The sequence below is a fragment of the Equus caballus genome, chromosome 15, assembly GCF_041296265.1.
Source record: "Equus caballus isolate H_3958 breed thoroughbred chromosome 15, TB-T2T, whole genome shotgun sequence".
Lineage (NCBI taxonomy): Eukaryota > Metazoa > Chordata > Mammalia > Perissodactyla > Equidae > Equus > Equus caballus.
This window is the reverse complement of record NC_091698.1, coordinates 70222570-70237405: the sequence shown is the minus strand read 5'-3', so window position 1 is coordinate 70237405 and position 14836 is coordinate 70222570. Positions and strand designations below refer to the sequence as shown.

Below are 14836 nucleotides of genomic sequence, written 5' to 3'. Positions count from 1 at the left end.
CTGAGATATGCTTATAATGGATAAAATGTCTCTTTTTCTTTCATTATGTGTTTTAAGATACCTAAACTCCAGAAAATTCTTTGCTCTGGGAACAGGTTAGGCCACAAAAATTCAGGGTGAGTGATTGCTCACTGTTCTATGTAATCTGAGTTTACAACTATTTATGGTTATGAGAATAGACCTTAAAAGATGTTATTGATAGGCTGATTGGTCTAAAACTGGCAAGCCTAAGGGTGTGCTTGGCTCCCACAATTTTTAAAAATTAATTGAATTAATTCTTAATATTGAAAAGCTGGGAAATTTACATAAAAATCCAGATGTGAGGTTTCTCTTTAAAAAAAAAAGAAATGCTTTTTGCCCCACTGGGCCTATATTCACTACTCAGCCATAGTGGTGAATCAGCTGGCACTAAAGTGGTGAACAGCTTTAGCTGGGTACCTGTTATTCCCGGACACTGATACTGAGGATCAATTGCTGTTTAATATCATGCTAGTGCTATATGCTTTTTTATACTCACCTGCTTCACTCATTTACTTGCTGGCCCCTGTTGGCATCTGAGTGTATGATATCTGAGTTAACTTAGAGAGTCCTTGGAATATTTATGGAATTTCACCTACTAAATTGTCATGAAGGCTCAGTCCCACATAAAAGTGGGAGGGGTTCCAATGTCAGAGTGCTGCCCCCATATTTTTAAGAAAACCCAACTACAGTTGATTTCTATTCAAGTATAATTTCACTTGTTAGCAAATGCTACTGTGCTCATTTAAAAATATATTGCCTTGGCATTTCTCCAGCTATGTTCTGTGGAGCTCCAGAAAATGGTTACTGGAGAGCAAATTCCTCTCTGGTCAATTAAGCTAGGGTAGTACTCAATAGTAGAGTCCCCTCTTGGCTCTTTTAAAAAAACTTTATTATTATTATTATTATCAACATTGGTTTACAACATTATATAAGTTTCAGGTGTACATCATTATATTTCAACTTCTATGTAGACTACAGATATACATCTATAGATGTTCTATAGAACATCAGGTTCACCACCAAAAGTCTAGTTGCCATTCATCACTGTATAAATGTCTCCCTTTACCCTTTCCGCCTCCCTCCACTCTTGATTCTTAACGCATAGGAGCAGATCGAAGGCTCTGAGAAGTCCTTTGTTTAATGGTCAATCAGAAAACAAACTTAATTGGCAGAGGAAGCTTCCTTCTCTGAAAATTATTCTCTGAAAAATCTTCATTTGGAAAATTCCTCATTCATCCATCCCTCCATCCATTCATGCAATAAATATATATTGAATGCCTACTATGTGCTACACTCTCTGAAGAAGACAGAGATGGCCCCATGACCAATATTTTCACTTTATATGAGGGCTATTTCAGGGCATTACCTGCACTATTTTTTGTTTTGCGGCTAACAGTAACTTTGATAATGGAGAGAAAGAAAAAGTCGGAAGGAAGCATTGACAAAACTGGTCAGATATGGAGAATTATAAGGAAGACTGAAGGAGAAAATTGTGTTGCCTTGACAGGGGAAATAAACTTGAGCAAGCTTTGGGGAAAAGAAATATGATTCAAGGCATACACATCAATTAGGATGATTTGGCTGCAAGTAATAGAAAATTCAACCAAAGAGACATGCATAATAAGAAAAATTATGATCTCAATGAGAAATTCAGGGGTAGGTTTGTTCAATTCAATAGCTTGACATCATCAATGATTAAGGTCCTTTCCACATTTCCTCTCTTTCACACACAGTGAGTTGGTCCTTGTCCTCAAGCTTGCCCCTTCATGGTCACAAGATGGCTACCATAGCTCCAAGCATCACATCCTCACAAAATAACTAAAATTTACATAGCACTTTTTTTTTAAAGATTGGCATCTGAGCTAACACCTGTTGCCAATCTTCTTTTTTTTTTCTTATTCTTCTTCTCCCCAAGCCCCCCAGTATATAGTTGTATATTCTAGTCGTAGGTCCTTCTGATTCTGCTATGTGGGATGCCACCTCAGCACAGCTTGGTAAGCAGTACTAGATCCAACTGGCCTAGCCCTGGGCCACGGAAGTGGAGAGCTCAAACTCAACTACTCGGCCAGAGAGCCAGGCCCTACATAGCACTTTTGACAGGCCAGACACTGTTCTAAGCACTTTACATATATTAATTCCTTTGCTCCTTAAAACAATACTATGAGTTGGTTCTATCATCCCCATTTTACAGATAAGAGAACTGTGGGACAGGAAAGTTTAGTAACTTGCCCAGAGTCACCTGGCTAGTCAGTGGCATCACTGAGATACAACTGCAGGCAGTCTGGCTCCAAGAAAGGAAGAGGATACCTTTCTCATGTTCCTTTATAAGAGTAAGGAAGACTCTTTAGAATCCCCTATTTCCTGCGTATTACCCCTCAAGTGTCATTAGCCTGATTTATACCATATGTACATTTAAACCAATCACCCAAAAGGGGGAATGAAATTGTCATGGATAGTTCAGACTAATCAAGATTAATCTCTGGGGCTGGAGAGTAGCTAAGTCACCCCCCAACACACACACACCAACTAAGTGAGGTTCTATAGCAAGACACAAGATCGAGGTGGGGAGGCTGCTGGGAAGGAACCAATAGTGTCTGCCACAGACTGAAGTGCCATGGGACTCTGAAATGCACAAATCCAGTAGGAGCTGAGTATACATCACAGGATGGGGTGGTGCTCTCCACTTCAGTCTCAGATGCACTGAGGCAGTAGTTGGGGTCATGAGAATGGAGCACATTTCTGAGGAAGATGCTATAGAAATCAGAGGGCTATAAAAGGAAACGTAAAAAAAATTGATGAGCAGGATGGTTGAAGCAATATGGTAAAATGTTAAAAATAAATATGATTTATGCTGTGTGATAGGTATATGAGGTTCATTATATAATATTACTATTATTGTTTATCTGAAAATTTCCCCAATAAAGTTTTTTGAAAAAATAAAACAAAAAACCCAACCACGGAGGCTTGGAAGCTCTCTCTCACTATGACGGGGCTTCCTGTTCCTGCTTCCCAACCCCTCTGCAGCTGTGGTCCCTTAACTCTTGTCTAAGGTTTGAACTCCTTCCCATACTTAGAGACAAGTTCTGTTCTCAGGGAGGGAGAATATAAGAAGCCGAGTTAGGCTTTTCACTGCTTCAGTTTCCAGCCATTTCTACTGCTGGTCTGCTCTGGCTGTTTTGTTGGGAGTCTCTGGCTTCTTCCCCCCTCACCATTTCTGTGTGGCCTCAGAGCCTGACTTTCTCAACCCTGATCTCCAATCTTTCTGCAGCCAGGTCCTGATAAGGTACTCGCCTCTAGACCAGTTATCTAACTGCTGCGTCTCTGCTATTTGCCAGAAACACAAGGCCTTTATCTAAAGAACATTAAATGTGAGCCTATGATGAAACCTTGTACACTAATAGCACTCAAGTCCTCCATGTCTCTTACACTATGAATTTTTCATTTGAGAGTTTTCTTACAACTATATCCCTACATGCTTATTCTTAAAGTAATCAACCTGTGGCTTTACTCCTATGGTCATCTCCTTAATGTCTGCTTCATCCTGAAAGTCAGCTTAGATTCGTAAGATCAGCACTCATGCCCAGTTTCAATAGCAGGAGAAAAAGAGCTTTCAGACAAGTAAGCAGGAAAGGAGTTGTTGCAGATGTGGAAGGAAAATGAGGGAAAAGTAGCACAATGTTTCCTTTAGGTTTTTGAAGCATGAGCAAACCACCATATTGCATAAACAAATGGCAATGCTACTAAGAAGCAAAAAATGAGGAGTTGAGGGGCCAGCCCGGTGGTATAGCAGTTAAGTTCATGCACTCTGCTTTGCTGGCCTGGGGTTTGCAGGTTCAGATCATGGGTGCGGACCTAGCACTGCTCCTTAAGCTATGCTGTGGCAGTGGCCCACATACAAAATGGAGTAAGATTGGCACAGATGTTAGCTCAGGGCCAATCTTCCTCAGCAATAAAAAAAGATGAAGAGTTGGCAGAAATGTATAATTTCTTGTAAAAAGAAAACAAAACATAACAAAACAAATGAATAATGTAAATGAATTTGGTCATAAATGCTAAACTGCTTACATAAATAGCTGATATTAAAGTTTTCCACAGCATCAGTTTGACTCAGAGCATCTGGCTCTGAGGCAGCCAGCTTTGGCCTCCGGGGCCGTGGGGATTGCATGCAGGATGATGATAGTTTGATCAACTTCCTCTCTCAGGAGGAAGTAGGGTGGGGGCTGGCCCAGCCTTGGTGGGGTGGCACTGAGGAAAGAGAAAACATCCAGTGAACTACTTGAGATCCCTCATATTCAATTCAGTAAATATTATGGAGCATCTCCCGTGTACAATGCACAACAAGAGAAATAATGTTCTTGTTGAACTGGAGATTCCTGTCTCAGTAGGGGCTATTAGCTCTTATACCTTGTTTTTTTTCAGTCTCTTTGGTGAATCCCGTCCATTCCTTCTCATAACAATATTTTTAAATACATAAAATAAAGTTCATAAGATTTCAAAGGAAAACAATTATATTGAAATAGTCATCAAACTATTAAAAAAACAAGCAAATTCGTGATATATATGCTTCTTTATGAGCGTTTAACTAACAAGATCCAGTGGTGAGCCTAATATTTCCTGTAATTTCAAAATAGTGATGAATGTAAATGGTTTCGAGAGATCAGCAACAACTCTAATGTGACATAAAAATAGTAATTTCTGTTGGTGATAAAGTCACGGGTACTGCTCGCTCATGCCACTGTGGTTTGCTGTCTACGTGCATAAGGAAGAAATGCTAAATTTCAGTTAGAGATTAGTAAAAATAAATGTGTAATATTTTTCCTGTCAAAGTTCATAAACTTGTGAATTCACTCCCCTTGGACTCTGTGGACCCAGGTTCAGAACTTTTCATCCCGTGTGTGTGAGCCCGTATGTGCTTGTGTGTGCACACAGGTGCTCATACACATGTCCTTCAAAGAAGGGAGAATGTTGGAACAATAAATTAACTAAGTAATTAAAATATGAGGTAGAATAGGATGCATGCTCTAGGATTGGAGCTGCAAAGCGCTATAGGGATTCAATAGGCAGAGGAAATCAGAAAAGGCTTAAAAAGAGGTGAAGGGGAAGAAGAGAGAGTAGAGATAAGAGAGGCAGGTGTTTTCCCTCCTGAGTCATCCTTTTCTTCCCATCTGCCTCTTCCCCGGCTCATGAAACTGACTGAAGGTGGTTTACCTTTGGAGCCAGCCTTGGGTGGAGTATGACTGAAAGCAGTTCTCAATCAGTTTGGTCTCAGGATCCCTTTGCACTCTTACAAATTATCGAGTGCCCAAGGAACTTCTGTTTGTGTGGGTTATATCTATAAATATTTGTTGTAGCAGAAATTAAAATTGAGAAATTTAAAAATATTTATTAATTCATAAAAAATTTCAAACCCATGATGTGTTCACATAAATAGCATTTTATATAACTATAGATAGCATTTTTTATTTATATAGAATTTTATATAACTGTAAAATAATAATAAACATAACTATATTTTCTAAAACAACAAAAATATTAGCGAGAAAAGAGACATTGTATCTTATATTTTCTCAAATCTCTTTAATCTCTGGCTTAATAGAAGACAGTTGGAATCTGTATCTGCTTTTGCATTCAATATGTTGCAATAGCACATAATATATAACCTCTGGAAAGCTCCACTGTATTCTTGAGAAAGAATGAGAGTGAAATAGGCAAATAATGTCTTAGTATCATTGTGAAAATAGTTTTGACATTGTGGACCCTCATGGGTCCTCAGATCATACTTCGAGAACTGGTGATTTAGAAATTTCTCCTAATATTTTTCTTCTTTGTTTTATGATTTGAATTTTCTTTAAATTCAGAAAAAACTAATTCTATAACTAGAAATAAATTGTATATAAATTCAAATACGTGCGTGCTGGATATCTCTTGTTGTCCCTCCAAAAATCCAGCTGTCCTTCCACCTTTCTCCATCCTGTTCTGTGACATGTATGGATAATATCAACAGGCTCAAGCTGGGTTTGTCCAATGGGTAAAATCAGATGGAGATCAAAGGGAGGGAGGAGAGTGAGGTTGGGGTATTCATTCCTTAGTTGAAAAGGACTCTCTTTGTCCTTCACCAAGTGTCAAAAGTTCTTGTCATGGGACCTTCTGCACACAACCCTCTCTATCTGCAGGCTTCTGTAAGCCTTTCCTACCCTCATCCCTTCAGGCATAGGGGTGATAAGGTGCCTCCCTCTTACTAGCTTGAGGGGATTAGACCTTATGATTTATCTCTACCCTGCCTGAACTTTTGGAAATAGTCCCTTTATTACACACACCTCAAAATTCCTAATTTGAGAGCACCATCCATTTCTTGCTGGACTCTGACTAATGCAAGATGTGAGAGTTATGTGACATTAAGGATAAACTTCAGTTAAAGTACTTTTCATGGCATTGAATCCACTTGATTTTAATGGAATTTAGAAAGCTGTAAAGCCCTAGTGTCTCAGAGCCTACGGTCTTTAACAGCTTGGGGAAGAGACAGCTGGGTGCATTGAAGACCTACTGGTGTCTGCAAAGTCTTCTTGGTTTTGTCTCTGCTTGAGTTTATTTTCATCTGTGGATAGATAAACCAGAAATATAGCTGTAAAATATTTACACATGCTAATGTGGCCACGCTTCTGGGCAGCAGTGTGCCAATGCCATTAATGGATCATGATTAGCCTAAGTCAGTGGCTCTCAAAGTGTGGTCCCTGGACCAGCAGCAGGAGCATCACCTGGGAACTTGATAGAAATGCAAATTCTCGGGTCCCACCTGAGGCCTACTGAATCAGAAACTCTGGGGGTGGGGCCCAGCAATCCACGTTTTAACAAGCCCTCCAGGGGATTCTGATGCTTGGTAAAGTTTGAGACTTTACCCAGAGCAACCCGGGACATCACAGTTCCCTAACTTTCTGCCCTCCCTTGCTGCTGGGGTGGTCATATGATTTTCCTCACACCCTACTGCCTTCAACTTGGACATCTTATCTGAAGCTGCAGTAACCGTCCTGCAACCTTGGGGCAACAAGATAATTGTAGCAGACCTGACTCTGACATCACTGCTCGCCTCCAGACTTCTTGTTATGTGAAAAAATGCCACTCCACACCCTCCAGTTATTTAAGCCAATGTTTAGGTTTTCTGTTAGTCGTAGCCAAACATATTTCTAACTAACCTGACATGGCTTTTTAAAAAAGCCTTTTTCTCTCATGATGATAAAGAATTTTAAACAATATTTTAATATTGAAATAAGTATTAAATATGGAGCAGAGGGCAATTGTTATGGATTTTTAAGATAATTTTTAGCATGTGTGGCCCAGTTCTTGCTAAATCCCCAGATATCCTGGGATAAAAGGGTCTCATTCCTAAGGAGTCCTCCTCTGGAACTGTTTGAGAAAGATGTTTAACAGAAACTATGTTGTGACTTCATAAGAGTCAGGGTTGAACATCGCTAAGAAAGTAGTAATGGTCAATAAAAGGGAAAACTGTTTCCTGCTCTACTGACAACACTTCTGACACCAAATGTGTGAGTTGTTTTTCTCACATTAAACAATTCCAACACTAATTACCTGGAGTTAGCCCAGCTCCCACAGGTTTAAGGGCTCAAGCCCAAGACTGCCCCCCACTTTAGAGCCCAATCCCAAGTCCCAGGTTGTGACCCGTTCTTCTGACCAACCAGCTATAAATGAGGGGTTCCCAGAACCCCCTCTTCAGGTTTGATAATTTGCTAGAAGAGCTCACAGAACTCAGGAAAGCACTTTACTTGCTACGACCAGTTTATTATAAAGGATAGAACTCAGGAACAGCCAAATAAAAGAGATACACAGGGCAAGCCATGGGGGAGTGGGAGCTTCCATGCCTTCTCTAGGCTCATCATGCTTCCAGCACCTCAATGTGTTCACCAACCCAGGAGCTCTCCAAACCCAGTCATTTAGAGTTTTCATGGAGGCTTCGTTATGTAGGCATGATTGATTAAATCATTAGCCATTGTTGATTAAGTCCATTTCCAGCCCCTCCCCCCACCCCAGAGGTTGCAAGTGGGGATGAAAGTTCTAACTTTTTCCTTATGTGGCTGATTCCTCTGGCAACCAGCCCCCATATCTCATTAGCATAAATTTAGGTATGGTTCAAAGGGGCTTATTATGAATAGCAAAAAATGTTCCTCTCACTCCACCACTGAGGAAACCACAAGGTTTTTAGGAGCTCTGGGCCAGGAATCAGGGATGAAGACCAAACATATATTTATTGTATCATATCACAGTTAATTAATTTTGAAGGCAGCATTGCCTATCATTCTCTTAGTACCTGATGCATCCCACACTAAATGCTTAATAAATATCTGTAGAGTGAAATAGGTGAATTTTTTTTAAATGGAGAAAGTTTTATTAGCGGAGCATTTCCAGAGATTAAGAAGGGAGTAGATCAGTCTTCTCAAATAAGACTACTTGAAGTTTGACACTGAAGCTCCTTGTCAGAGAGAGTACAGCGATGTGCATATAACAGGCACAAACATATGCTGAAAGAATAAATGAAATTTCTTCTATGTGACCTATAAATATTCTGCTTCAACTGTCACAGGCACTGTATTAGGTGCTATTACATATCGCATCCCATTTAGTCTTTGAAATAATTGTGCAACGTAGGCAGCACCAGATTACCAATGACCAAGTGTGGGCTTAGGGCACCAGCAGAATTGGGGCATCCAAATTTGTTTGGAGAAAATTGATATCTGATGTCTACTTGAAAAAGAACATCAGAGGGGCTGGCCCCGTGGCCGAGTGGCTAAGTTTGCGCGCTCCGCTGCAGGCAGCCCAGTGTTTCGTTGGTTTGGATCCTGGGTGCAGACATGGCAGTGCTCATCAAACCACGCTGAGGCAGCGTTCCACATGCCACAACTAGAAGGACCCACAACGAAGAATATACAACTATGCACTGGGGGGCTTTGGGGAGAAAAAGGAAAAAAAAAAAAAATCTTAAAAAAAAAAAAAGAACATCAGAATATTGTAGCCAACATTGGAAAAATCAGAACTTTTTTTCTACACCACACTTAGTACTGTTTCCTTTTTAAATTATGTATTGGGGAGTGCTTTGCAACACTAAGAACATCTAAAGCTCTTTATCTGGCTCTGGAAGATGTTATGGTTCTTATTTTATAGAAGAACAAACCAAGGCTCACAGAGCATACTTACTAGCTCAAGTCACATAGCTGGTTAGTAGCAGAGCCCACTATGATGGTACTCAATGTCTATGATACGTTATAAGTTTAGGATGGTACACATCCATTTTCCTTTTGAAGTTGTGAATCTTGTTGCACCTTTTTAAATGGTTTAGTGTTTTAATCGACTAAAGCATACAACAAAGGTAATCTCAATATCTGTTTTGATCCCTGCTGTATTCTCAGCACTTAGAACAGTATTTAATATATCTTTATTTTTAGTGACTGAAAGAATGAATGACATGCAATCATCTGCCCACCTAAACGATTGTGCTTCGTGTTAGTTTTGGGGTCAACCAAGGGAAAATGAGAAGGAAATCAAGCAGACCAAGAAAGATCCATACCCTTCTGAGGTTGCTTGGATTCTCAAAACAAGTATCCCCAGATGTCTCCACTTTTATGATCTTTAGCTTCCTATTTTGGAAGCTGGGATTCCAGACTCCCTTCTTCCTATATACAGCGTGTCAGGCAAAGGAGTGTGATTTAAGGAAATGTATTCTATAAGTCATTTAAGAACTATTTCCTGAGAACTGTATGATCCCATACTGATAATAAAGGGGACAAGGGAAAGACAAAATCTAAACAGGCCTACTTCTTCTTTATTATTTTTCTTCAAAACAGGCAGAAGTGGGGAAACTCTTTTTAGTTTATGGTCCCTCTGTTACCTATTCCGGAGGGTCTCAATTATTGGTGTGCATAAAAACCGCCTGGAAAATTACTTTAACATTCACTTTTCTAAGTCTTTTCCCAAGATTCCCCGATATTACAGGTGTGAGTGGACCCAGGAATCTGCACCCCAAGTGCTTCTGATGCTGGTGGTCCAGCCACCATGTGGTAAGAAACGCTACTTTTTTTTTTTTAAGATTGGCACCTGAGCTAACATCTGTTGCCAATCTTCTTTATTCCTTTTTTCTTCCCCCCAAAGCCCCCCAGTACACAGTTGTATATTCTAGTTGTAGGTCCTTCTAATCCTTCTAGGTGGGATGCCACCTCAGCATGGCTTGATGAGCCGTGCTAGGTCTGCGCCCAGGATCCGAACCAGCGAAACCGTGGGCCCCGGAAGTGGCGGGCATGAATTTAACCAGTCTGCCAAGGCCTGGCCCCAAGAAACACTATTCTTATGAAAACTTGAGTAGATAAAAAAAATCTGAATTGCAATCAAGTCTTTATTTCTGCCATCCTCATCACGGGCCTGGGCAATTTTCCTATTCCTAAATTTGCCCTTGTCCCCAAAACACCCACAGCCCCTCAACTCAATAACACTCTGTTGGGTCTTAGCTTAAATTGTCTGCCTTCATAACACATTAGTTTTATTTCTTTTTTGAGGAATTACCTGCCAGCACCTTTTAGTCTAATTCGATTGCTGAAGGAATCATGTCCACTTCCCTCACCTGCCTATCGACTCATTCATTCTAGATTCATCCTGTATCTTTGTGAAGCCTTCCTCCGTAAACCTATCCACAGGGATGATCCTTAATGTCACCACCACCCCTTGCACCTTTCAATTATAGCACCTACCATCTTGTACTGCGATTGCTTAATTTATTTTTTAATCTCTACCTCTATGTACAGTGCCTGGCAAATCGCATGCGCTAAATAACTGTGGAACGAAAGAGTGAATGTCAAAGACTAGGCCGAGAGTTTTTAAAATCAATGTTGACTGAGAAACAAAACATGGAAATGTCAAGGGCTAAATGCCAGGCAGTGCGGGTCTAGAAGAAATAAAAATAAGCCCTAACAGCACAGAATCCTCCTAAAGGGATCGCCTGTCTCGTTTTCTCGCTTTCTGGCCTCTCCTGACACCTCAATTTCCCGGCTAACTCACTCATTCTCGTCGCTTCTGGGGACAGGTCAGGCAGGTATCCCGCGCAGCAGCTCTGATTGGTCGGCGATGATTTCATTGTTAGAGAACATCCGGGTTTTTCCCCTCCCCACAACACCTCCCCCAGAGCCCTGCCCTCCGAGTTTCCCTCTCCCGCGTGCGCCCCACCCTCAGGCTGAAGCAAAACAACCGCCTCTCCCTAGACCGCTTCTTGTCCTCGCCTGCGCCATCCTTTCCCGTCTCCGTGCAGAAGAGAGGCGTTTATATCCTCCAATAGAAGGACTACCAGGACTTTGTTAGCCATTCAGCAGCCAACCCCCTGCAATTCCGGGTGGGACTAGGCCTCCACACCTATAACTGGACAGCCCGTTGGCTCCTTTATGGCGCTTGTTTGACGCCAGGCTTAGAGGTCAAAAATAAAGGGTCACGGTCCTCGCAGAACGAGAAAGATCCGCACAGACGCCCTGGGTTTGACCGTTTCGAAGACTAGCCAATCACTTTTCGGATACAAACTTCCCCGCCTTTTGCGCGTTCATTTAAAAAAAGCCGGTGTGACGGACTTGGAAATTGCTTCAGTGACGGACAGGTAGAGGAAGCCAATGACTGAGGGCTCGGGCCACCCTTTGGACCAATAAGAAAAGAGAATCTCTAGGGTTCGTGCTTTGCGAGGAGGAGCGCAGGTGGGCGTTATTTGATTGACGTCGGTCTCTACTTATGACTGGTACGGTGGGTTGGTCCCTTACGTCCGGGAGGTATGGCAGAGGCGGTGCTGAATGAAGTAAATGGTACTGAAGGGTTGGGTCTTACTCAGTGGGCGGTGTTTGATGGATAGTTGACCTTGCCAATTGAAGGTGGTCACTGATGCCCAATGGGAAATTAGGAACTCAGAGGCGGGGCATTGTGGGCGGGGAAAACTAAGTACGGAGGGACAGGGCGGCCGAGGTGGGCGGGGAGGCGTTGATTGACGGGCCACTCAGCAAACCGGGTACAGCGAGAGGCCGCGCGGCGTCCCAATGGGTGGGAGCTGGGGGCTGGGCTCGTCTATGGGCGGGGAAGGACGGGGTGCGGGGAGGGGGTTGCAGAAGGAGCGGAGCGGCTGCTGCTCAATGGCGGAAAAGCCGCCGGTGCTCTGACCGCCTTGTCCCCCTAGCTGTTGCGGGGGAGTTTCCTGCCGGCGCGGCTGGAGTCTCTGTTTCTCAGGGTTCGGTGGCTGGAAGATGCTCCAGAGAGACAAGGCTGCGGCGGAGGAGGTGGCGGCGGCCAAATCGGCAACGGCGCTAGGGTGGAGAGAAGGCGGCGGCGGCGGCGTGCGGGGCCCGACGGTGTAAACAGCCCCGGAGGCGGCGGAGGCGGTGGCCGAGACCCCGAGGGGGAAGCGGCGGCTGAGGCAGGGTCGCGCCTCCGTTGGGAGCCTGGGCTGAGTGCAGCAGGGGGGCTCTGTGGCGGGCGCGAGTGGACGCTCTAGACCTCGCCTCCCTCCCTCGCCCCAGGTAAGGCCGCTCGGCGCCCCGCCGCAGGGGAAACGGCTGGCGGGCACCGCCGCGGCCCCGGGCCGCTTTCGGGGTGCCGCCACGCTGCGGCCGCGGACTCTGCCTGCCTAATTCTCGCCTCTTTCCTTCTGCCGCGGAGCCCGGGGGAGCGGAGCGCCGGGCCTGGCTCCTGGGTAGGCCCCTTCCCCAGCCGCCGCGTCTACGTTCGGCCGAGGCTGGGAGAGGCTCGGGGCAGGGAATGGTAGGGCGCTCCAACGCCTGGAAGTAAACTGCTTACCCCTGTTCTCCGCTTCAGTCTGCGAGCATCTCTTTCACACGAAGGCGCTGGGGCCACCCCAGGCCTTAACTCTTCGCTTTCTGGAGCATGCCTGCTTGAAAACATTACCTTTTCCTATTTGTTTCCTCGTCTGCTTCTGCCTTGTTCTGCGCTCCACTTCACTTCCTTGTTAAATCTTGTTTCTCGCTCTTCTGTCGGTGCGTCTCACCACCTCCTTCCTCCTCAGTGGGTTTAAATCGTTTCTCTCTTCTCAGCAGGCTCCGGGCTTCTCTTCCCTGCCTCCCCAGAAGTCCTTTTCAGATGTCATTCTTTTTAGCAGTGAAGTTCTTAAATGAAATTGCTATCGTCAGTACCCCCAATCGACCAGAGGCCCATTAAGAGTAGACACCAGCTATATGTGGCAGATCAGTTTTTTATAGTTTAAGTGAGCCTAACATTCTTAAAAAAAAAATAGATTGTATTATTAAATTTAGAGTGTGAAAATAACACTGAAGTAGTTTTTAAAATGAAGGGCTCAATGAGTATTGGATATAGTTATTTCATATTTTCAGTTGCATGACCTCTAATGTCAGATTTAGCAAATGTAGAACATTTGCCCATCTTATTTGGCAAAAACACTTCCTGAGCGTTTGATAGCGGCCCAGATTCATCAGTATTCAAGCTGGCTTAAAAAAAACTTTAGAAAGACATTATAAGAACAACTAGGAAGCTGTTTTGATGAAGGCACCGTTAAAGACCTTTTAAAATAGGCTCCACATGTTTAATGTATCAAAATAAAGTTGGCAGGAGTCTTGTAAAAGGATTATTTAGGAATTTGAGTAGTCTTAGTGTTACGTAGCTATTTTGGGAAAAACATTCGTTTTCTGTTAAACGTTTACAACTCCTGTGATGTGAGAATTACTGAGGTTTATTGTGAGATTAACACAGGAACTCATTTGAGCTACTGCATGGATGTAGAAGTGGTAAATTGTTGAGGGTAGACAGTGTAAGTCGGTGTGTTCTAGGAGATGGAGAAACATGCTGTGGACACTGAATGTTCACAGACATTATTTCATTTACTTTCCCTGTTGTGCAATGGCGAAGTTCTTATTGTTGGCCTACTTTTAAATAGAGCATTTCTAAATAAATAGGCAGATTATTCTAATTATTATGATGGTCTTTTCCAGTTATACAGGCCTTTTAAAAATATATATATATTTGAAGTTATAGTATTAAAATGGTAGTTTTTAGAAGAAATATTTTTTATAGGTCTCCTAAATGGCCACTGTGTTGTTTCAATAGAACTTTTAAAATTTAGTATTTAGAACAGATTTTTTTTTAGTCAACAGATTTTCTTTCAGGGATAATCTTGATTTTTACTGTGCTGCTTCTCTCAATGTCTTCTTTGTCTTTTTTTTTTTTTAATGGTTGTTGTTTGTGTTTTCTCCTCTTCGTTTGTTTTTGCTCTCATAAAGTCTTATCACGTGCCTGAGCAGTTTTTTATGTTGCTGTCTTATCAGCATAGAGTAGTATTTTTATTCACTCGTTCGTATGTGTTGGTTAAGACTTCCCCAGTTTCTTGTACATTGTCTTTTCGGTTTGTTCGTGTGGTGATTATTCCCTTAGAAGTGACCAGCAGAGCTTTTAACATGTTTTCTTATCCTGGCTGTCTGATTTTTATGAAGACTCCAGGAATAGGTGAAAGCCTTTTCAGTTTGTCTGATGGTCAGGTCGGTAAGTACTATCTTATGTCAGTAATTACATCATCTGAAGGAATGGTGTAGTGTCTAAATAGCTGTGCTTCTAAGAACACCTGATTCACAAGTTGACAAGGTCAGAAAAAGTGACTCTTGTTGAAAGTTTATTTTCCTATAGCGTACATTTTTTACCGAGTCTTTTAAATTAAAATATGATGCTGATAGACTGTCTTTTGGCACTCTTGAAAGAGTGGAATTTGCCGTGGTAAAGCTTAGCAAAAAACTGGCTGAGCCAATAATGGAAGGATTGCAAACATGCC

The 14836-nt window shown here is 42.5% G+C and overlaps 1 protein-coding gene and 1 long non-coding RNA gene across 9 annotated transcripts in view; one reads left to right on the top strand and one right to left on the bottom strand.

Annotated features, from left to right (window-relative positions):
* The window catches only part of LOC138917702 (uncharacterized), a 65238-nt gene extending 54082 nt beyond the window's left edge, over nt 1–11156 (bottom strand). Inside the window, exon 1 of the long non-coding RNA XR_011426102.1 lies at nt 11077–11156. This is a non-coding gene — a long non-coding RNA (uncharacterized lncRNA). The remainder of the gene's footprint in view (nt 1–11076) is intronic.
* A 23-nt stretch (nt 11157–11179) lies between these two features.
* The window catches only part of PPM1B (protein phosphatase, Mg2+/Mn2+ dependent 1B), a 92523-nt gene continuing 88866 nt past the window's right edge, over nt 11180–14836 (top strand). For 2 of the 8 annotated variants that reach the window (XM_070235528.1, XM_005600020.4), the window contains exon 1: nt 11190–11753. The gene's annotated coding sequence lies outside the window, so the exon portion shown is untranslated. Of the gene's footprint in view, nt 11754–12139; nt 12564–14836 lie in introns of those variants that run through there. The other 6 variants (XM_023619709.2, XM_005600022.4, XM_070235527.1 and 3 more) reach the window with 5 other exon arrangements.